Below are 25317 nucleotides of genomic sequence, written 5' to 3'. Positions count from 1 at the left end.
TTTAAATATGTAATTTGTTACTCAGTTAAACAGTAATTTGTCTTTTTATACCTTTTTAACTATTTCCATGAAACTTCAGTTAATTGGGACAGCCACTTAATTGAGCAAAATATATTGGTTCCAACTAACTGGAATCCACTGTATTACAAGTCTAGACAATAAATACCTGATTAACTGCAATCTGACAAAGCAATTGATCTTGTAACTGTTTAGGTTAGTCTTCTACATTCTATTTTAGGTAAAAATATTTAGAAAGCATTCAATATTTTTTCAACACCCAAAAATGTTGATACCTCCATCCGAATACCCTAATATTTTGCCTAAATGTGAGCTTGTCAAGAATGCAATTTTAAGTTTTCCAAATTTGTACCAGGCATATGGATGATCACAGGCAAGCTTACCAATTCTCAAAAGCAAGTTGTATCTATGATAAATGTACACATGCCCTCAGCAAGGAATCACTGCATATCCAAAAACCTTGGGCAACCAGGCAGACCTTTCTAACCAAGTAACCAGGACAAAGGAATTCATAGCAATACACACAAAATGCCAGAGGAACTCAGTAGGCCAAGCAGCATCTACAGAAGAGAGTACAGTTTCGGTCCGAGACTCTTTTCCATCAATGCTGCCTGGCCTGCTGAGTTCTTCCCATTTTGTATGTATTGCTTGGATTTCCAGCATCTGCAGATTTTCTCTTGTTTGTCAAAGGAATTCATAACCATTTCTTTCATCCCTGTACAAATCAAGGATACCTTGGAACATTCCACACCTGTATATTTCAGCTATTAAAGGACTCTGATGGAATTAATAAATTTATAGCCTCTATGCATGACATCTCTCCTGTTATCTTTCTTTCTAGACCATTCCAAAGCTTTAGGAACAGCAAGGGATTACTAAATAAACTGTACTGGTCAGCTCAGCTCCCTTGTGAAAATTAAACTTCCAACAGTCCAATCTTCTTACTGAAAATGCAAACTTAGAAGTTTCAAACATTGATCTGATCTTCATAGAGATAAGCTCACTGGAGACCTATTTGTTGCCCTAGGCCTATTCCCTCTACCAAAGTCTTTGCTGCAATACTGGGCATCACATCAGGTTCATCCTAACTTCAAGAGTCACACTGCAGTATGCAGTTGATGCTTGCATTTGTATATGCTTAGAAGCCAAGCTCCAAGCCACTATCAACTTATTCAAAGCACACAAGGATATGGGGCCTTGCATAATATCCACAGAACAAAAGTATTCAAACACTGCCCTCCGACAATAAAATCTTTATGGCGAGACATCAGAAAACATAGATCATATTATGGGAACGCAAACAATAGGAATTCTGCAGATGCTGGAAATTCAAGCAACACACATAAAAGTTGCTGGTGAACGCAGCAGGCCAGGCAGCATCTCTAGGAAGAGGTTGCAGTCGACGTTTCAGGCCGAGACCCGAAGATCTCTTCCTAGCGATGCTGCCTGGCCTGCTGCGTTCACCAGCAACTTTTATGTGTGTTGCTTGATCATATTATGGGAGCTACTTCTCAGACATGAATGACGAATTTCACATTCACCTTACCAGCACAGCCTTTAGTTGTCTGAGTACAGGGTGTTTGACTGCAAATCTGTACAATCTACCATATCTCTGCAACCTGCACCACCTGTAGCTAGAAGTTCAAAGTACCACTGCCAGTATCAAACACTTTCTTACAGTGTTTGTTTTCTTACAGACGTTCCATAAAGGTCAAAGTCAGACAGAAAATACACAAAAAAAGAAACTCTTTGGTAATCATACCTCCAGAGTCTTACAATTAAAGGCATCACAAATACAAGACTGATGAGAAGAAATAATGCTTAAAAAAACCATGAGACTCAGGAGCAGAATTAGCCCATATGGCCTCTTGAGTCTGCTCCACAATTCCAACATAGCTTATTTTATTTTCCCTCTCTCAACCCCATTCCTCTGGCTTCTCCCCATAACCTTTGAAACCCTTACTAATTAAGAACTTATCAACCTCTTGTTTTAAAAATACCTGATGACTTGGCCTCCACAGCCATCTGTGGCAATGAATTCTAGGTTCACAACTCTGACTAAAGGATCACCAGGGTCTTCTCCCCCACTCATTTCTGACATTTACCAACAGCATTGTATACAAAAGGCCCAAAACATTGTTGCCGTTTCCTACCACCCATCCCACAAAATCCTTGACCTATAAGCAATAGGAAGGAGGTTCAAAGTATGTATACTATATATAACGTTCAGACTTGTCTCCTTATCATCTCAAAACAAAAGAAACCCAATAGGACCTGTGGAAAAAAAGACCTAATATGTGGGAAAAAAAAACAAATCATGCAAACAATAAAAGTAAGCAAGTAACATTCAGAACCGAAGTTCACAAGAGTGAGTCCACAGCCACAAACCCAGTCACAACCTATCCAGGAGCCCATTTCACAGGCCACAGCCTCAGTTCAGCACAGAGATGAGTAAACCTCGAGAAGCAGTGAGCTGAACATCAGTTCGTCACACTCCTCTGGCCCCAACACCCAGACTTCATCAATCTGGCCCGGAGCTTAAAACAGCACACTGTTCCTTACTCTCGAGCCCAGGACCGCCACCTCAATTTGGACCATACACAACCTTTTCAATCTGGCCTGGCGCTTAAATTGGCCAAACGTTGGGTTGCTCCCCACTCTGGGGCCCAGGTCCTGTTGCCTCAACTCTGCATCACCCCAGTTCTACCACCTTGAAGTCCACTCCAGCAGCAAAACGACAGCTTGTTTCCCACTCTCAGGACCAGGCCCCACCGCCACGATTCATCCCATACACAACACACCGCAACCATTCTGCATCTTCGACATTCCAGTTCACACCTCAAAAATGCCGGGTCGTACAGGCTCTAAAGCTCAATTCCAACAAGGCTAGTGATCGGAGTGATTGTTTTCAAGAAAAAGTGTGCGTAATAAATTAGTTCACAGTTGTGTTTGCTGCCAGCAAGTTGTTACCGTGCTTCATCAGCACCATCTTACACAGGAGCATCAGGGCTAGGAGTGCCAGATTGGATAACAGCTTCTTCCCTCAGGCTGTGAGACTAATGAATACCCTGCTACCACTGAGGTCTCATGACTAGGACAGCAAGCCATTTACTGTAGTGTTTACCATTTACCTGATCTGTGCACTACATGCATTTTGAATTACATCTTATTAACTTGTTTGTGGTAATATCTTCTTTTGTAGGCTGTGTGAGATTATGTTTTATGGGTGTACTATGATCCTGAGGAACATTGTTTCATTTGGTTGTATAGATGCACAGATGACAGTAAATCTGAACTTGATAATTTGATGACTTTAAAAAAAAACCCTCATGTCTGTTCTAAAGATGAGAAAGGGGAGAGAGAAAAAAAAGAGAGGAAACTAGTTCTATTATATGTAGCAACATCAAGCTTTTGAATTGAATAATGTGAAGATTCATGGACTTCATCACCAACAGATCGCTCTCAGTCATGTAACACACATTTGAAATTATATTGCTATTCTTTCACTGTCAGAGCCCAAATCCTGAAGCTCTTTGCCCAATGTTTTGGGAGCACTTTCACTGTTGGGGTGTATTCTGGAGATATGCAATTCAGCAAATATTAATTTCAACAGCAACTAATCTTCAGATCTTAAGACTGGTTGCTGTTGAAATTAGTATTTGCTATATTGCATATCTTCAGAATACCAAGAGTCACAGCTTTACCACTACCATAAAGGGCTACTAGCATTGAAAAATAAGTGGTAGCCTTGCCAACAATGAACTCTGGTGCTTTGGTTTCCTCCTACATTCCAAAGAAGTACTAGTTGGTAGGTTAATTGGTTATCATAAATTGTCCCATGATTAGGTAAGGATTAAATTCGGGGATTGTTGGGCGGTTCAGCTCAAAGGGCCTACTCCACACTATAAGTCAATAAAATAAAATTTAATAAAACATAGTCTCCCCAAAAAATTTAACAGGCTCAACCATAAATATAGCACAAATTGAAACACTATACTCCACACCCTTGGAACATGAACACTATTGGACTACAGTCAATGCTCTTATCCATCTCCCACTGAGCACAACTTTTTTTAAAGCACAATCACCTTAGGCACACTTGGGTTTCCAAAAACTATCTGTAACCCAATTTCCTAAGTCAGAACTGCTGTCAGCTGAGATCACTAATGTTGCACTGGTATGTTAATTAGTTGCAGATTAGTACAAATCTTAGTTAACTTTAGATCTTGCTTAGAATTAGTTATATACAAGTTCAAAATATGCCACACCATAGAATGCCAGACCCAAGAATTTCAATCTGCAAATTCTACTACAATCCTCACTCAGCAAGACTAATCAAATTTAAATTAATTACAAAATTTAACTATGCTCACTTTTCCCACTTGCTAAAAGCTACTAGCTGAAAGGACCCTTGGCACCTGGAGTCTCTGGAGAGTCAAACGGGGCTCCAAGCCACAAACAGCCTTCAGATGCTGTATACTTTGACCCCACCCTGGGAGCTGCTGCCAGCACACCAGCTGTGAGCATCAATAAAACGCTTTCGCAAACAATTTTAAAATTTCTGACAGCAGGAGACATTCAAAAATTAAATATTTTAATTCAAATAAACTTGGAAAACATGAAAAGAGTAATAAAAATAAAAATGCTAACAAAGTTAGTCATGTGCTTACGGATTCTGAACTCCATTTATGTAAAAGGGATTGCCAATTGTATGCCAGTTTTTTTTTCCCCTAGCTTAAAGCTGAGGGAAGAGCTGTACATGATAGTCATCTTAGATCTCCAAGAGTCACTGGCCCCAAATGACCAAGCAGCAGCCAGCAGTGATTGAACAGCCTTTAATCTTACCCTGGAAACTAAACTTACATGGACAGAAAGCTGCATATGCATCACTAATCAATGTCATGAATACATGCCATCTCCTGCAAACCCTAACAACTTTAATATCTAACAATTCTGTCTAATGTTGTGCTATCAATTCCAAGGCAAAAATCATTTCCCCTTTGAAGAACTCTATTAAATTCTACTGTCCAGAAGACCCCAAAACAACCTCTAATTTAAATATTCTTTTTGCCAAAATGAATACATAATTTTCTTAAACTATATTCCATTTGCCAAAACTTTGCCCACTCATTTATCTGCAACCCTTTACAGCCTTCCTTGTACCTTTTCTTCAAAGTTAGGAAAAATACTTTCAGACAGTTTACGAATTGAAGGAGAGAAGACAATACCGATCCCTGTTACAGTATTGATTACTATCAGCAAACCAAGATTTAATTATGCCAGTGTTCCATGTGCCAGTAAATCTTACATCCATGTCAAGATAGCATATCAAAGGTAAGAGTCATGCTGTAACATTTAATCATTACTTCAATCATGATCCCAATGCCACGTTACAGCTAACAGTAGTATAGCAAAGTTATCTGGCTAAAGCCAATAATGTAACTGTTTATTATAGCTCAGGGCAACTGAATACAAAAGTAAGTGGTTGTGATGGGTATTCATGAGAACACATTTGGACTACTGCATACCACATTGTTGTTTTTAATGTATGGCGTTAATGCACTGAAGGCAGTATGGAGGTCGACTAGACTGGAGTTTTGAACAGGCAGATCTTACAGAAGTTGGACAGAATACTTACTTCCACTGTAGTTTAGAAGAGAACTGGGTAATAGAGCACAGGGACAGGCCAATTGGCCCACAATGTTGTGGCAAACCAATCCCAATTAAATGCTGAACTATATTAATCCCTTCTGACCATGCAGTGTCCATAGCTGAAGTATATAAACTCAGAATGTAGAGAGTAAACTTGACTGAAATACTTGGATCACGAGGGGTCCTACAGTGAAGGTTTCCTCGTGTGGAAGAACCACAACAGGGAGTCACTATACAAAAATAAAGAACTGACCCACGTATGACAGATGAGGCATTTTTTCTCCTTTCAGAGTGGCAAAATTCTCTTCCTCCATGGAAGTAAAGTCTGAATATTTTACGGCTGAGAGGCATCAGACTTGAGATTACACTGGACAATTTTTTTTTTTGCAAGTGCTGCTTCCTCAGAATTTTTTGTATTTATGATAGACTGCTTGAAGCTGAACACAAATATAATTTTAGACTACTTGTATCATGTAGGAATTTGGAGAAACAAGGAATTTACTTTTATTGAATATGTGTTTAATTGCATGACAGTACTGACACTGCAATAGTTCAAGCTAAAAATGTTTTGTTGATTATTTTCATTTTTATTCAGTCTCTGAGGCTTCAACCATAATCAGCCAGCATTTGTGATGGATTCCAGTTGCCCTGATATCACTTCTCAACAACCACAATATCCTAGTGAAACCTTTCACCATGCTTGTCACCGACAGCAGGGAAAAAGTCTAAATCGAAATGTAGGAAATGAATCTTTAGTGACATGCTGCACGTCATGGTTTTGTATGCTTGCAGCATGTTGTCAACCAACTGCAAGTAGTCTGACGCTCTGTAGTTGCCACGAAAATTTTCAACACCATCCTTGAAGGCCTTCCATGTGTTTTTCTCCGGACCCATTAGAAGTTCTTCAAATTGCCTGTCACTGATGGCCTGTTTGATTTGTGGACCAACAAAAAATGCCTTCCTTAATTTTGGCATCAGTTATTCTGGGAAATATCTGTCTCAAATATCTAAAACTTTCACGAAAATATTGTGCCCGGTAACAGCAGATTCCATCCTTGAAGTCTTGAACCCAGAAACACTGCAAACACGAGGAAATCTGCCAATGAAAACACGAGGAATTCTGCAGATGCTGGAAATTCAAGCAACACACATCAAAGTTGCTGGTGAACGCAGCAGGCCAGGCAGCATCTCTAGGAAGAGGTACAGTCGACGTTTCAGGCCGAGACCCTTCGTTAGGACTAACTGAAAGAAGAGCTAGTAAGAGATTTGAAAGTGGGAGGGGGAGGGGGAGATCCAAAATGATAGGAGAAGACAGAAGGGGGAGGGATGGAGCCAAGAACTGGATACAGCCTGGCCTGCTGCGTTCACCGGAAACACTGCTTTTGCTTTTGACAAACCCAAGTCTCTGACCAGGTCACTTAGCTCAGACTGAGTCATCAGATGAGGCTCCCTCAACATAAAAGATTCAAAGTCTCTATCAGCATCAGTGACGTTTTCCATTCTCAGCTCATGCATCATGGCATCTTCACCTGCCTCCTCTAGACTCCATGCCCTGTTTTCCTAAATCCTGTCCTGCCATGCAGCATCTGCCCTGCCTAAGCATACCCAGACATATCTGGACAAGAAAACTTTTCAGCTTACATTGTGAGCAACATTTTAATTGACTTGAATTACAAGTTGAAATAACAAATATAGGCAATTTTTTTTTAAAAAGTGGTGCATTATAGGGAAATTTCATGGTAATTTTCATGGTCAGCAGTCCAATTTCCATAATCCATAAGATAAACTTAGAAGTATTCAGGAAGCAAAATCTTTGTAATCCTGTGTTATCAGATCAAACCAAGATGTTATTGAATGGTACAAAAGGGGGCCCATAAAACCATACCAATAAACATTTGTAATCACATACTCTAATAAAACAATGAAATTCAGTGCAAGCATAAACATTATGCAATGTAATCGCTTAATGAACATGGACTATTACAATGGATAAAACATAACATATATTGTGTACATATATATACATTAAGGGATCGACTCTGAAGAGATTTACTTTCATTCTAATTTTGTAAGCAATCTTAGTAAAGCAAGAACTTGACACTTTGGAACTGCAAATATGAAAAATTACTTTAAATTGTGAAGACAGACTATAAGACCATACGACATAGGAGCAGAATTAGGCCATTTGGCCCATCAAGTCTGTTCCACCATTCAATCATGGCTAATCTATTCTCCACCCCCCCCCGCCACTTCAGTCCCACTCTTTGGCCATCTCTCTGCCATAGCAAATCAAGAACCCATTAATCTCTGCCTTAAATACACCCTACAATCTGGCCCCCACAGCTGCCTGAGGTAACAAATTTTACAAATTCTCCAGCCTCTGGCTACAGAAATTTCTCTACAGCTCTGTTTTAAATGGATAATGCTCTATAGAGTCCTAGATTTCCCCACCATGGAAAATGCACTTTCCACATCTGTGTCTAGGCCTTTCAACATTCGAAAGATTTCAATGAGATCTCCCCGCCTCACCAACCATCCTTCTAAATTCCAGCGAATACAGGCCCAGTGCCATCAAACCTAACTCATATGATAACCTTTTCATTCCCGGAATCATCTTTGAGAACCTCTTCTGAACCCTCTCCAATGCCAGCACATCTTTTCTTAGATAAGGGGCCAACACTGTTCAAAATACTCAAGATGAGGTGTCACTAGTGCCTTATAAAGCCTCAGCATCACATCACTGCTCTTATATTTCAGTCCTCTTGAAATGAATACCAACATTGCATTTGCCTTCCTCACCACCAACTCAACCTGCAAATTAACTTTTAGGGTGTTTTGCACAAGGACTCCCAAGCCCCTCTTGCATCTCAGATTTTTGGATTTTCTTCATGTTTAGAAAATATTCTGCACATTCATTTCTTCGACTCACATACATGACCGTGTATTTTTCAACATTGTATTTCATTTGCCACTTTCTTGCTCATTCTCCTAATCTGTCTAAATCCTTCGGCAGCCATCCTGTTTTCTCAATACCTCTTGCCCCTCCCCACCAATCTTCGTATCATCTGCAAACTTGGCAACAAAGCCACCTATTCCATCATCTGAACCATTGATGTAGAACATAATAACAACCGGTCTTAACACTGACTCCTGCAGAACACCACTAGTCACTGGCAACCAACCAAAGGATCCTTTTATTCCCATTTGCTGCTTCCTATCCATCAGCTAATGCTCTATCTGTGCTAGCAACTTTCCTGTAATACCATGGGTTCTTAACTTGGTAAGCAGCCTCATGTATGGCACCTTGTCAAAGACCTTCTGAAAATCCAAATATACAACAGCTACTGCATCTTCTTTATCTATCCTACTTATAATCTCCTCAAAGAATTTCAACAGGTTCTTCAGGCAAAAGAAACCATGCTGACTTTGCCCAACCTTATCCTGTGTCACCAAGTACTCCATAACCTCATCCTTAACAATCGACTCCAACAACCTCCCAACCACTGAGGTCAGACTTACAGGTCTATAATCTCCTTTCTGCTGTTTTCTGCTTTCCTTTTTGCAATTTTCCAGTCCTCCAGAGCCATACCGGAGTCTAATATTTCTTGAAAGATCATTACTAATGTCTCCACAATTTCCACTGCCACCTCTTTCAGAATCCTAGGGAGCACGTTCATCTGGTCCTGTTGACTTATGCACCTTTAGGTCTTTCAGCTTTTTGAACACCTTCTCCCTTGAAATAGTAACTACACCTAATTACCTTCTCGCACACCCTTCAACATCTGGCACACTGCTAGTGTCTTCCACAGTGAAGACTGATGTAAAATACTCATTTAGTTCATCTGCCATCTCCTTGCTCCCTGTTAATATTTCGTTATTATAAGGCATATTCAGAACCAAAATGCCTTACTTAGAGTTAAGAACACACAATGATAACATGCAATGGATTTCGAGAACAGATAAACAATTGAAAGCTGTAAATGGAGGATTAAAGATTTTTATGATTAAGATAGCCTTGCTGCTTCAATATTTGAATGTTGCTGTAGAGTTCTAATTCTACTTCAACTTATGACAAATTTAGTTTTCAATATTTTAACCATAGATCATGCTGAATGGAGACAGATCCTTCAGGCCACCGAGTTCATACTAACCATCAAAACACTCATAATCCTACACTTATTCTCATATTTCCATCAGTTTCCCCAAATTCCACCATCACCTTCACATGAGACAAATGGAGTGCCCAATTAGCACACACCCTCCCCCCAACTCAGAAACTCAATCAAAAAAAGAACATGCAAACTCCACACAGGTAGCACCAGATGTCAGGATTTAACGCATGTGACTGAAACTGAGAGTCAGCAGCTTTACTAGGTGAGCCACTGCAGCACCTTTGATTTGACATGGCATCAAGCAATCTAACCACAGTTTTTCAAAAAATGACGCATGAGTGGGACTTACATGGAATCAGGATAGCCATATCAGTTTCTCCCTTGAGCTGACCTTTGATTCAAGAAAATGGTTTTGCAAGATGAAATAGAAGCATCTAATTTGCATCATATGGTGGTATGAACTACACCCATCATTTACAGGAAATGGCAGGATCATTATCATAGCATTGAAAAACAAGCAATTATCAACAGAAATTGAGTCTGAACCAGCCTTTCCTTTAAAGAATACAGTGATTTTTCAAAACGGTCATTACCGGTTCTCAGGAAAATAAACTTAAGGTAATTGTGAAGTCAAGTTTCCATGTACATGTAAAAGAACTCTTATCCCAAGTTTTCAGTTTCGAAGTTGCTTTTTAATATTGGTGAAAAAAGATCTAATGTTTTAAATTTCATTTAACAATTACAAAATAAATTGACAAAACATCACAAAATTATGAATGTACAACTAACAGTCACTGAAATCTACCCTTCCAAAGAAATGCAAACAACAGGAATTCTGCAGATGCTGGAAATTCAAGCAACACACATAAAAGTTGCTGGTGAACGCAGCAGACCCGAAAGGGTCTCGGCCTGAAACGTCGACTGCACCTCTTCTTAGAGATGCTGCCTGGCCTGCTGCATTCACCAGCAACTTTTATGTGTGTTGCTTCCAAAGAAATGATGTTTTGAGAGCTTATTTACTTGATTTTGGCTTCAAGATTTTGTCAACTGTTTGCACTTGTCTTGTTTCAACATCAGTGACCAACTACAATACAAAATATATCATAATTGACATTAAGCAAAACTACTTTAACAATCCTAAACTGGTAATTGTCTTATTTAATTGTTTACTTTCATTATTTATAAATATTTAAGTTCTGCTTAAAGTCATGCAAGCATCACGAGATTGGAATACGAAGATAAATTTGCTGGAAATATTCAACAAGATTTGATAAAATCAATGTACGAAATGGTTGCCCCATTTAGCAAAACAAAAGCACTTTTGGGTTTTTGTGCACTACATGCCAAACAGGAGAAAGTCTAAATGCTAGAAATATGAAACTGAAAAAAACTATTTATTTGATTTAGCAGGTTAGGCAACATATATGGAGGAAAACAGTGAATCTATCTGTTATCCAGTAAAACTAATTCTCTCTCTGAGCTGATAAAATATTTCTTTTACCTATAAATTGGAATAAAATATTAACATACGAATCTGACCAACCTGGATAGGTTAGGTGAGTGGGCAAATTCATGGCAGATGCAATTTAATGTGGATAAATGTGAGGTTATCCACTTTGGTGGCAAAAACAGGAAAATAGATTATCTGAATGGTGGCCGATTAGGAAAAGGGGAGGTGCAACGAGACCTGGGTGTCATTGTACACCAGTCATTGAAAGTGAGCATGCAGGTACAGCAGGCGGTGAAAAAGGCGAATGGTATGCTGGCATTCATAGCAAGAAGATTCGAGTACAGGAGCAGGGAGGTACTACTGCAGTTGTACAAGGCCTTGGTGAGACCACACCTGGAGTATTGTGTGCAGTTTTGGTCCCCTAATCTGAGGAAAGACATCCTTGCCATAGAGGGAGTACAAAGAAGGTTCACCAGATTGATTCCTGGGATGGCAAGACTTTCATATGATGAAAGACTGGATCGACTAGGCTTATACTCGTTGGAATTTAGAAGATTGAGGGGGGATCTTATTGAAATGTATAAAATTCTAAAGGGATTGGACAGGCTAGATGCAGGAAGATTGCTCCCAATGTTGGGGAAGTCCAGAACGAGGGGTTACAGTTTAAGGATAAAGGGGACGCCTTTTAGGACCGAGGTGAGGAAAAACTTCTTCACACAGAGTGCTGAATCTGTGGAATTCTCTGCCACAGGAAACAGTTGAGGCCAGTTCATTGGCTATATTTAAGAGGGAGTTAGATTACCCCTTGTGGCTAAAAGGATCAGGGGGTATGGAGAGAAGGCAGGTACAGGGCTCTGCTTTGGATGATCAGCCATGATCGTACTGAATGGCAGTGCAGACTCAAAGGGCCGAAGGGCCTACTCCTGCACCTATTTTCTATGTTTCTAACAGTTCAATTGATGATACTCTATCTTGGAGTCAGAACACAGTGGGTTCAAGTACCACTCCCTGAGATGTCAAACTGGAGCACCATCTTCAGTTGGAGCTCCAGTTTCACATCTGGAGCAAATGGATGTAAAACACTCTACAACATTATTTCCAAAAGGGTAGGGAGGAAACCCCAGCATTCTGGTCACTATTAATATTATCAAAACACAAAACAGGTGTTATCATTGGTGGTGCCCTTTCCCGTGTCTGGCAGGCCTAATCTACCAATAATGAACTGATTTTTTTTGCTGCAATTGACAACAGGGCATAGTTAACTTCCTGAGGGGTTCTGATACAGATATTTATCTGGATCCCTTTCAGCCGGTAATACATTAAATTGCTTCCACATTATACTTGAGGAAGGAATTAAAAGTATGGTGGGACACTACTTCATTAGGTGACTAAAGAAAATTGGCATGTCCTTGTCAACCCTTACCAGTTTTTAAATCGGTGCACTCTGGCTGGCATCCTACTTGGATGCAACACGGCTTGGTGCAACAACTGCTCTGCCTGTGGCCACAGAGCACTGCGGAGAGTTGTGGACATGGCTCTACGTGTCACAGAAGCCAGCCTACCCTACAAGGATTCTGTCAACAGTTCACTGCCTTAGTGGGGCAGCCAGCATGATTGAGCGCCCCACCCATTACAGGCATTCTTTCTTCTCCCTTCTCTCATTTGTTTAGGAAATGCAGGAGCCTGGAAGTACATGCCACCTTCTACCCACTGCTATAGGACAACTGAATGGTTCCCTGGTATGGTAAGATAGGTTCTTGACCTCACCATCTACCTTCATCTGGTCTTGCACTTTTGTTTTCTGCACCATGCTTTCTCTACATTATATTTTATTCTGCATGCTATTATTTGCCTTGTACAACCTCAGAGTACTATAATGAATTGATCTGTTTAGGATTAAGCTAGTTAATTACAGTTCTTCAGTGCCCGAGATTAATTGGAGAAAAATAAGGTTTGAAGAGACAGAATTTATCTGCACTTGGAGAGACAAGGATTAGTCGAGGATAGTTAATATGGCTTTACTGCAGGAAAGTTGGGTTTGACTGATTAAACTGAATTTTTCAAGCTGGCGAATGGAATAGTCCAGAGTAAATCCAATCTGAAAGGGAGTTGAAGATGGAACCCAGAACCCAGAGGGCGATGGCCAATAGTTGTTTCTGTGATTGGAAGCCTGCGACCAGTGGTGTACAACAGGGATTAGCACGGGGTCAGTAAGTCATGGTAGCACAGCAGTTAGCATGACACTATTACAGCTCGAGGCATCAGAATTTAACATTATCTGTAAGGAATTTGTACGTTCTTCCCATGAACACGAGTTTCCTCTGGGTGCTCTGGCTTCTTCACACATTCCAAAGATGCATTGGTTAATAGGTTAACTGGTCATTGTAAGTTGTCCAGTGATTAGGCTAGGGTTAAATATAGGGTGGGTTGCCAGGTGGCATGGCTTGATGCTGGAAAGGCCTATTCCATGCTGTTATCTCTAAATAAAATAAAATTTTACCAATCACATTACATATAACTTAGCTGTTGCATTGTCTGAACTACAGCAACAAAAGCACATCAAGAAGTATGTAACTTATTTGAGTGGAATTGGCATTTCTGAAAGGGACCCGGAAAGCTCAACTCTGAAAGAAGTCTCTTTTGATAATACAGAATATACTAGTACTTATAATAAATAGATCAGTTTAACTTCTATTTTGCCTCATTTGATTTATCCTGATAAAATTGGGTGGAAATTTTGGCTTGCAAAGAAATATCAAAGGATCATTAACAGAAATCCTAAATTGAGATTTAAAATCCGCTGATTTGTTATGACATAAACAACGCATTTCACTGTATGCTTTGATATACAAGTGACAAAGCTAATCTTTAATCTGGGAAATTTTGCTTATCATTCTGTCAGCTACTTGGACAAAGCAACAATTAGGACACAAAAATTAGATGCATGAATTTAGGAACACAATAATGACAATGTGCTGTGACATTTCAGACCATTCTATTTAGGCTTGTGAAGCCTAAAATCAACTCATTCCAAAGTATTTTAAAATCATTACGGTTTGGCATCTGGATACTCAAATGAGCTTTCCTATGCTCCCTTAAAACTTCTAGTGAAGATCAGAAAATTAGCAATATTTAATAACATTTCTACATTTAGATCTAAAACCTGGACATTGAACAACTTCCCTGGGCAATATTTCACAAAGGTGTGATGCCACAGTTGGTTGGGGTCAACCATGGATGTTGCCCATGCAGCAGGCTCCCCCTCTCTGCACAGCTGATGAATCCAAAGGGACAGCAGGGACTGATACAGTTTGGCACCAGTGGCATCACAAGAGTTGCCATTCAGCAATGATCTCAACGTAGGACTGCCTTAGGGTCTACAGCTCCGGATTTTTCCCCTCAGGGTTTACTCCAGATGTAGTGGTATAGCCCCAAAACAGTGGAGGCTTGAGATCACAGTTTTCCTTCTAGATGAGATGCCAATTACAGCCGACAAGTCCCACCTGTCTGCAAATGCCATATTAAGTTAACAATCTACAGTAACAGTCTTAGAATATTTTCTCACAGCAGTCAGAACTTGCTCTTATAACCGTGAAGGTTTCAATCAAGTGAACAAAAAAAGGTTGCATACAGATGGAATGAGGCAGAAAAATAATAACTTTAGAATTGCTCACAATGCTTAAAAGCATAAATTTTGATTTAAAATATTTTGCTGCATTTGATGAAAATTACTACTTTGTTATCAGATGATCAAATGAGGCTTGAACAAAATCAAGCGCAAGTTTAAATTGTCACTATTATGAAGCACAGATGAAGTATTTGCAAGCACTAATAAACCACTTCCTAGTTTCGGTACTCACTGCACCATCTTCTTTTGGTTTGACCTACTGTTTTGACCTTCAGAAATAATATCTAGTCATCCAAATTAAACACTACTTCAAAAGGAAAAACCAGTTATTTTAATGTTCTTGCTGAGAATTTCTTTATTTTCAAAATTAAAAACAAATCTAGTCATCACAAATTAAACATACTGTTTCTACTGCTTTTCAGTTCTTTTTGCCTCTATGTTAAATTTTCATTTTTAACTGCTTCTGTAGCTTTAGCCCAACCTATCTTAGTAATATGATTTAGCTTTCTGTCTCTCTCCAACCTCTTGCACCTTCTAAGCATTTATTGTGACTACTGGCAACATCTTTACTGCTACATAAATTCCCCGTTTAAATTACTTTCATTTCCTTTAAAAATTACAGGATATTTTGTTATAAATGTATAATTATCTCTATTGCAAACAACTGATTCAGCCACAAGACCTTCATTTATTTCAGTCTCTTTTTCACTGTTAAAACTTGAAAACATCACATTTTTCTTCGTGCAGGCAAAGGAAGCAAGTTTTCTCTCCTTTACGAAGTGCAACGGATATACTTTAAAATACAATCCTATTCCACAACCAATTCTTAAGGTCTGTGAAATGAATCCATCTGTTTATGTCAAATTACATGCATTTGTATTGGAGCAGGAAATTCGGCCAAGGCTACCAGAACTCATTTCACATGGAGACCAGACTGAAAAAATCTTCCCAATACCACACATAACCTTGTCATAAAATATGCAAACCTCATTATCCATGGAGCAATTAACCATTCATTTTATTTCTTAAACATCAGCATCCTGGTGAGCCATCCAGAGCATTTTTCAATTGTTCTTGGGGTAATTGTTAATTTATTTTAATTGGATAGGTATATGGACAGGAAAGGAATGCAGGGTTATGGGCTGAGTGCAGGTCGGTGGGACAAGGTAAGAGTAAGCGTTCGGCACGGACTAGAAGGACCGAGATGGTCTGTTTTCGTGCTGTAATTGTTATATGGTTATACATTCTGGCGTAGGCTACTTAATCAAATATTACGGTGCTGCTGAAGTGACAAAAATGCACCAACTAAATATAAAACATGATAATAGAGCTAAATGCAAATGATTTGAATGTCAGTCTCATCTCAGATATAATGTTTTATCTGTGGATTGGAAAGCTGTGGTGTTGAGCTCCACTTCAAAGACAAAGTGACTGACTTTTCACTGCAATGCTGAGCAAGGACTGCACTGTAAAACTTTCAGCCCATTAGAGCAGGTCTTAAACTCAGATTACAGATACCCTCAAATAACCAAAAATTTCCCATGGTCTAATATGCCTATTTTGATTCTCTAGTCACAAGAAATCTAATTTTAAGCTCTGCGGGCAAAAATGTAATAAAAATTGGAGTGTCATCTCTGCAAGACCAGTTACATGTGAATAGCTAATTAACTATCTCACATATCAATCATTTAAATATATCGAACATTGTACTACATGAACCAATATTCTGGAATAAGTTTGATTCTTCAGCATTAAAATAGTATGTGTGTGTGTGTGTATATATATGTGTATATATATATATATATATATATATATACATACACACATACACACACTATATATATATATATATATATATATATATATATATATATTAATTAACAGGTTTAAGTTAAAGCCCAAGAGTTTGTAATATACACAAATGCCAAAAGCAAAAACTAAGCAAATATACAATGTAATCAAAAAAAATCTACTGTATCTGATTAACAAGGGATTACCTTTAACTAATTGCTGAAAATTCTGCAAATGGACCTCAGATTTTCTGTCCTTGTATGGGACCAACCACATAATTTTTCAACAACTTACTTCAAAGTACATCTTAAGCCAAAGGGAATGCAAATACATTTGTACAATTATTGAAATCCTCATCTTAGTTTGGAAAAACTAGAACTGCTTTATAGGAAATGAACAAACAAGCAAAATAATGTCGCACTAACTGCTGCAGAACAGGCAAGCCTCCCAAAATAAAAATATGAAAAATTGTTAGCTCTACAAGGGGCCTCAAATACATTTTTGCTGTCCTGGATTAAATTCATATTCAATGGGAAGATACTTGATACTTGTATACACAATGTGGAAAGTTTTGTACTTTCAGATATGATGCTATGTAATCTTGACCTTCTCAAAATATCAAACAAATTCATTCCTCTGAAGAAGCAGCTACACGACTTACAATTTGCTTAATATTCCATCCTGAAAAATGAGATTTAATTCATTAAACTCCAATCCATACATTCTTTTAAATCCAGTGAATAAATCATTAAATTTGCATCCATTTTATGCCCTGCAAATGGAAATGTTATGGAATGTAGGGTAGAAATATCTTGCCAATTAAGATATTAGGCCCTGGATGCCGTCAAGCTTCAGGTGTTGTTGAAGTTATGCTCTTCCAGACAAGGGAATTCATGCCGCTGACTTGGGCCTTATATATGGCAGAAAGGCTTCATAATGTCAAGTTGTTATATACTGAGACTGTTAGAATATGTGAAGTTGTCTGGTAAAGATTTTAGTTAATGTTGATGTCAAGGATGATGTCGACAGTGACCTGCATGACACATTTAATGCTACTAAGTACCACTGTACTTGTGGCACCAAATAATGAGGCCCACCCCCTTCCTCCATCGACACTAATTGCAAATGTACAGCATTACAAGAGCAGTTTGGACCTAAAAACTGATCACTTCACATCATATGCCAGTGATGATAAACCTGATTCTGATTCCTAAAGTGCAATTAAATTAGCAACATATTTTGATGAGAGGTGTGGAAGAAAATTCTTAAACTGCTAATTGCTTCTTTGCTGGGATGGCTAGGACAACTTCAGCTGCGATACCAAGCAAATTCCTTTTGCTCATGTTAGGGTACTCTAACTTAGAAATAAAACCTCTTAACTGTTCATCATTGAACTCAGCAGACGTCACCATGTGGTTTGTGTACCAGATAACAAGCAGTACAAAATTATCCATGCATACAATTCAACAAGCCAATAATTTACCTAAACAGTAAACTGTTGACAAAACTGCAAGTAAACTGAAAGTGCTAAATCTTCCACTGGGAACTCCCAGAATCTCTTACAACTTTTTACACCATATACAAAACCTTCGTGACTGGAGAGCATGGCAGGCAACATTGAGCAATAACTGCAGTGGAATAAAACAAGCTAGTTTCTAATTCCTCAAACATTTTTATCACACTGATTGAAGCAGAAGTGCATTCAATTAGTTGCCACATTCAAGAATCTATCAAGACAAGTATTCTCAACATGGAGCAACAAATTCATTGCATTTTATCCAGGTCTTTACAATGTTGAACAGAGCATTAATAGAGATGTAATTTTTTTAATTCTCTGCGCATGTCAGCTGAAGTGATTCTACAATTGAACTGCACACTGTTCATGTGCCTTCTGGAAAGACAAGAATGCTGTGCGTTAAGACTAGAAATATGTAGTATTCCTTAAAAAAAATCAAAATAGACTCAAGACATTCTAATCTTATCCAAGAAGCATAATGAACTGAAGTGCCAGTTGCAAGATTTATTAGGTTAAGACACTGAAGAGTCCGAACAATATGAAATATCCATTCTCTGAGGACTAAATTAGTATCCCTCATTATTGACTGGAAGTTCAGCCAGGAAACTCACTGTCATTATTTTCAAGGATAACCATAAAGGTGACAATGAGTCTGCTTCTGAGATTAAAGGGTGGTCTGAATTCAATCCATTAATATTTGATTACTTGTGCCTCTCAAACTAGATCGATGTAAACTATATAACCGCATGTATATTATTGAAATATAACAAAATTCCTTCTAGAATACCAACAATTACTTCTTCCTATTAGGATGGAGTTAATTCCTAATATGAAAATAAGGAGGATTGCTTCTCAAGAGTTTTGTTTAATTTTTAATTTTAAGTTAAATTAACCCAAGTTTCATATAAAATGCTGGAGAACTCAGCAGGTCAGACAGCATCTACGGAAATTAAGACATTTCAGACTGAGATCCTTCCTCAGGACTGGAAAGGATGGGCGAAGATGCCAAAATAAAAAGTTAGAGGGAGGGAAAGGAGGATAGCTAAAAGGTGAAGCCATGTGAATGGGAAAGGCAATGGGAAAGGAAGGGATCTAATAGGAGAGGAGAGTGGCCATAGGTGAAAGGGAAGGAGGGGCACAGGAAAAGATGATAGACAAGTGAGAAGAGGCAAGAGGCCAAAGTAGGGAATAGAAAGAGATTTTTTTAACCAATAGGGGAAATCAATGTACATACCATCAGGCTGGAGGCTACCCAGACACGTTATGAGATTCTGCTCCTCCACCCTGAAAGGGGCTTCATCATGGCAAGGGAGGCTGCAATGCACCCACATGTCAGAACAGGAATGGAAATAGGAACAAAAATGGTTGGCCACCAGGAAATTCTATTTTTGGTAGATGGAGCAGAAGTGCTGGATGAAGTGGACCCCCAATTTATGACAGGACTCATCAATGTGGAGGAGGCCGCAGCAAGAGTGTCATTAGATGACCCCAACAAATTTAAATGTTAACTGTTGCATCACCTGGAAGGACTGTTTAGGGCCCTGAATGGAGGTGTGGGAAGTGGTGAATGGGCTGGTCGGCCAATTGCAGGGATAGGTGCCAGGAGGCATATTGATGGAAAGGGATGAGTGGACAAGGGAAATCACAGATGGAGCAATTCCTACAGAAAGCAGAGAACAGGGCAGAGGCAAAGATATGTTTGGTGGTAGGATCCCTTTGGAGCTGATGGAAGTTGCAGAAAATGTGTTAGACGCAGAGGCTAATGGGGTAGTAGGTTTGGACAAGAACTATTCCTGTTTAGGTGGCAGGAAGATGGGGTGAGCTCGGATGTCCAGGAAATGCAGGAGATGCAGGTGAGGGCAGCACCAATGAAGGAAAACCCCTCATTTTTAAAGGAGGGGCACATCTCTGATATCCTGAAAAGAAAAGCCTCATCCTGGGAACAGTTGTGGCAGACATGACGGAACTGAGAAAAGGGAGATGCGTTTATACAGGAGACAGAGTGGGAAAAGATATAGCCAAGATAGCTGTGGATATCGGTAGGTTTATTAAAGATGTCTGTGGACAGCTCATCTCTAGACATGGGAAGAGATCAAGAAATGGGAGAGAGCTGTCAGAAATGGAGCAAGTGAATTTAAGAGCAGGGTAGAGGTTGAAGGCAAAGTTGATGAAATTGACGAGCTCAGCATGGGTGCATTAAGCAGCACCAATGCAATGGTTAATGTAGCGACGGAAGTGTTGGGGGAGCATTACTAGGGAAGGCTTGGAACTTGGACTGTTCTAGATAGCTAATGAAAAGACAGACATAGCTGGGACCCATGTGGGTGCCCATGACTACCCCTTTGGTGTGAAGAAAGTGGGTGGACCCGAAGGAAAAATTGTCTTGGGCAAGGACTAGTTCTGCCAGACAAAGAAGGGTGGTGGTGGTGGTGGAGGGGAACTTTTGTTGTTGGTTCTTTTGTTGAGAAAGCAGAGAGCTTTAAGGCCTTCTTGAAGGGTGAATAGAAGTGTACAAGGACCAGGTTTTATGTTGACACAGCAAAAGAATGAGCTTTTAATTGAGATAGAGCATGAAGTAGGCCCTTCGAACTGCACTGCCCAGCAATTTAACCAATGACCAATTAACCGACCAACTGGTACAAACCCCATTTCCAGAAAAGTTGGGATATTTCCCAAAATGCAATAAAAGCAAAAATCTGTGATATGTTAATTCACGTGAACCTTTATTTAACTGACAAAAGTACAAAGAAAAGATTTTCAATAGTTTACTGACCAACTTAACTGTACTTTGTAAATATACACAAATTTAGAATTTGATGGCTGCAACACACTCAACAAAAGTTGGGACAGAGTTAAAATAAGATTGAAAAGTGCACAGAATATTCAAGTAACACCAGTTTGGAAGACTCCACATTAAGCAGGCTAATTGGTAGCAGGTGAGGTATCATGACTGGGTATAAAAGTAGCGTACTTTTATACCCAGTACTTCCGAAAACCATTGTCACTCAACACAGTCCGTCGCTGCACCCAGAAATGCAACTTGAAACTGTATTACACAAGGAGGAAGCCATACATCAACTCTATGCAGAAACGCCGGCAAGTTCTCTGGGCCCGAACTCGTCTCAGATGGACCGAAAGACTGTGGAACTGTGTGCTGTGGTCAGATGAGTCCACATTTCAGCTAGTTTTCGGAAAAAACAGGCGTCGAGTTCTCCGTGCCAAAGATGAAAACGACCATCCAGACTGTTATCAGCGAAAAGTGCAAAAGCCTGCATCTCTGATGGTATGAGGGTGCATCAGTACCCACGGCATGGGTGAGTTGCATGTATGTGAAGGTACCATTGACTCTGAGGCGTATATTAGGAGTTTAGAGAGATATATGTTGCCATCAAGGCGACATCTCTTCCAGGGACGTCCATGCTTATTTCAGCAGGACAATGCCAGACCACATTCTGCACGGGCTACAACAGTGTGGCTTTGTAGACACAGAGTGCATGTGCTTGACTGGCCTGCTGCCAGTCCAGATCTATCTCCTATTGAAAATGTATGGCACATCATGAAGAGGAGAATCAGACAACGGAGACCACAGACTGTTGAGCAGCTGAAGTCTTATATAAAGCAAGAATGGACAAAATTTCCAATTGCAAATCTACTACAATCAGTATCCAAAACAATTAAAAAGTGTTATTAAAAGGAAAGGTGATGTAACACAATGGTAAACATGCCTCTGTCCCAACTTTTGTTGAATATGTTGCAGCCAAATTCTAAATTTGTGTATATTTACAAAATACAGTTAAGTTGGTCAGTAAAACTATTGAAAATCTTCTCTTTGTACTTTTGTCAGTTAAATAAAGGTTCACGTGAATTAACATATCACAGATTTTTGTTTTTATTGCATTTTGGAAAATATCCCAACTTTTCTGGAAATGGGGTTTGTACATCTTTGAACTGTGGGAGGAAATTGGAGCACCCGGAGGAACCTACACAGCCATGTGGAGAATGTATAGACTCCTTACAGGCAGCAACAAGCAGCAGCACTGGGTTTCAGTTCGAACAAAATTGCATTTTAGATTTGAACCATAGAAATCAATATTCTCCTTTATGTTCCATTTTTTTGCAAACATGCACAACACAAGTCTTGCTATCCACAATGCAGAGTAAATCACAAACATGCTGAATTCTTCAGGACTGTTTTCCGCTCCAACTTGATCTTGTTCCAGATAACAAAAGAACAGCATCTTTGATTGCTTGGCCAAAGCATCAGTCTGGATAAATTGGGAGAAGCCACACCTTCACATCGACCATTACTTTAGTTTTAACAAAACTGGAATGTTCAAAACACCAAAAGGATCCTACATAACTGCTCTAAATACCTGACAAATATAAAAACATTTAAAAATAACAGAATCTCCAAGTCACCATTATTTTTCATCTACAAAACCCATGCTAAATTGCCAAACCAATTCCAGACATCTGGTTTTCATGTGTTTTACCCATAACTTCCTTGGTACAGGCCCAACCTTTACTCAAAGATGCAAAATGAAAATGCATGTTTGTAATGGTTGAGATGTCCACTGCCAGAGCTCTAAGTTGACTTACTGCAGATCCTCACTTTTCTAAAACTGCTCACTAGTTTGAGAAAATCAAAGAATGGAGATACTAGAAATCAAAATAACAAGAGAAAATGCAGGAAGTAATCATCCAGTCAAGCAATGTGTGGAAAGAGGAACGATCGATCTTTCAGGTTTTCACCTGAAATGCTCTCTCTGCAAAGCATTTCCTGCATTTTTTTTGTTTTGCCTATAACTCAATGAAGAGTACATTAATTTGAGGCTACCTACTTCTGCTATGAAATAACTCATTACACAATTCCTCCAATTCCAACACAATTCCTAAAGCCCTTTGGTGTCTCCATACCAATCCAAAAATCTTTCCAATACAAATAGTTCCCCTTTTGTTATTTTTTAATTCCCCTCTCCATAAACACCCCTCAAAATAAAGCATCCTAGACATTGTTAATGTAGAATGCTGCAAATCCGATTCACTGATTTATTGGCGGGTGGTGGGTGAACTGTATGGCCTTGGTCATAACAAAAACTAGGCCTCAACTGACGGAATCACCTCTTTGCAGCCACCCAGGAGAGGGGCACTGGAGTCATTGCACTCAACTAGAAGAGGTGTCACCCCAGCTAGAATCGGAGTCCCTCCCCCCCCGCACCCAACTCCCCCCCCAGTGTTTCCTCGGCAGAAGACAAGTTGTATTGTGTTCGACTGCAGACTGCAGAAACATTCATGAACTTAAGTGTTTTGGATGATATTTGTGTGACTGCATTTTACTGATATCTTATATATGCTATGCATGCCTTGTGCTGTGTGTGACCATTGGTACTATGTCTTGCACCTTGGCCTCCCGGAGGAATACTGCTTCATTTGGTTGTATTCATGAGCATACATGTATGGATGAATGACAATTAAACTTGAACCCCCTTTCACTTCATGTCATCTCCCAATTCAGAGCCCATTCACTCAAAACTTTCCAATACACCTCTTACATCTGGCTGTCAAGAGGGACACACAATGGATAATTCTTCTACTGCCAACATTCATGCTTTAAACATTACCATCTAAAATAGATCAACCCATTTTTCTCAATGCTCAATGAAATTCATCTAAAACTTTGACAAACTTCTATAAATGCAGTGGAAAGCATGCAGACTGGTCGCATCATGGCCTGTTACAGAAACACCAATGCCCATGAACGGAAAAGCTAACAAAAGGTAGTGGATACAAATAAGTCAATCAGAGGAAAAGCCCTCCCCACTATTGAGCACACCTACAAAAAAATGCTGGGCTCACACCCCATCTCCAGGCTTCTGGGCCTCCAGACTGCTCCAAATCTCACAGCTACCTCAGAGTCAGCAAAATGCCAGACTGCTCAGTCTGCCTGAAAACACACCATCAAAATAAGTCACATGTTCCAATAGTAGCAGAATCATAGAATCATATTTGAACGAAGTAATAGTAAAAGAAGAAAAAGTAGTAGTTTTATGAACTATCTGAAGGACATTGCCTTTGGTCATGTTGTACTTCGATACTATCTTTTATCAGTTACTATTTTTATTTATATTTATTATTACTTTTCAGATTTGCACAGCAAGTCTTCTTTTGCATACTGGTTGTTCATGCACCTTTGTGTATAGTTTACATTGATTCCATTGCATTTCTTTGTATCTAGTATGAATGCCCACAAGAAAATGAATTGAAGGGCAATATATTGTGACATATACATACTTCGATAATAAATTTACTTTGTACTTTTGATGAAGACAGAAGTATGTACACTGCCCTCCCTTCCTGAGCGACAGCAATCTGAGGCCTTGCTGGAGATACACTATCAGGTTAAAGTCAAGACTTTGACTGGACCATTCAAGGACATCAATTTTCTTCATTTGAAGCTCGCCATGGTTGCACTGGCAGTATGCTTTGGGTCGTTGTCCTGCTAGAAGACAGACTTCCTTCCCAGTCTAAGCTTTCTGGCCAAGGCTAACAGGTTTTTATCCAGAATCTCTCTGTACTTAGCAGCATTCATACTTTTTTCCAGCATCACAATTTAGGGTTTTAATTTTTAGTAAGTTGTTGACAGGTTTTGGAATTTTTATTTTTGAGAGTGCTTTGTAGATTAGCTCAAAAAATTCCTACTTCTATACATTTTAAATTTAGAAAATGAGGCAGTAAACTGTGAAAATAGTTGTGGGGGCTAAGTACATTTTCAAGGCACTGCACATCTCTCATATATATCACACACAATGGATTCCCTTTAATTGGCTAATCAGGGCAACCACTTATTTTGGACAACTGTTAATGAACAAAAACTAACCAAGGAAATTGCCAGTATTCCCTTCCTTTATTTGGAACACTAAGCCACTTAACTGAGACAGGAGACTGTTGCTGTTAAACTCAACACCATGGTTAGAGTGAACAATTTGTACCAGTTGCAAGTGTTTGTGTTCAAAAAGCAGTGACTTTTTGTTACTGATAGTTGGTAAGAAATAAGCACTAAGACAACTCAGAACTGTTTTTGCTCATTGCGCTTTCAAGCACTCAGACATTGAAGAGTGAACAGTTCTGAAATAAGTGTTAGTTGCGTGTG

General features: G+C 39.3%; 1 protein-coding gene across 1 annotated transcript in view; it reads right to left on the bottom strand.

The window, feature by feature from the left end:
* The window catches only part of LOC140187352 (guanine nucleotide-binding protein subunit alpha-13), an 85603-nt gene that overhangs the window by 45317 nt on the left and 14969 nt on the right, over nt 1-25317 (bottom strand). The gene's annotated exons all lie outside the window — the stretch shown is intronic.

Source organism: Mobula birostris, chromosome 24 (genome assembly GCF_030028105.1).
Source record: "Mobula birostris isolate sMobBir1 chromosome 24, sMobBir1.hap1, whole genome shotgun sequence".
Classification (NCBI taxonomy): Eukaryota; Metazoa; Chordata; class Chondrichthyes; order Myliobatiformes; family Myliobatidae; genus Mobula; species Mobula birostris.
Note: the sequence above shows the minus strand (reverse complement) of the source record. Positions and strands in the feature narration are given on the sequence as shown.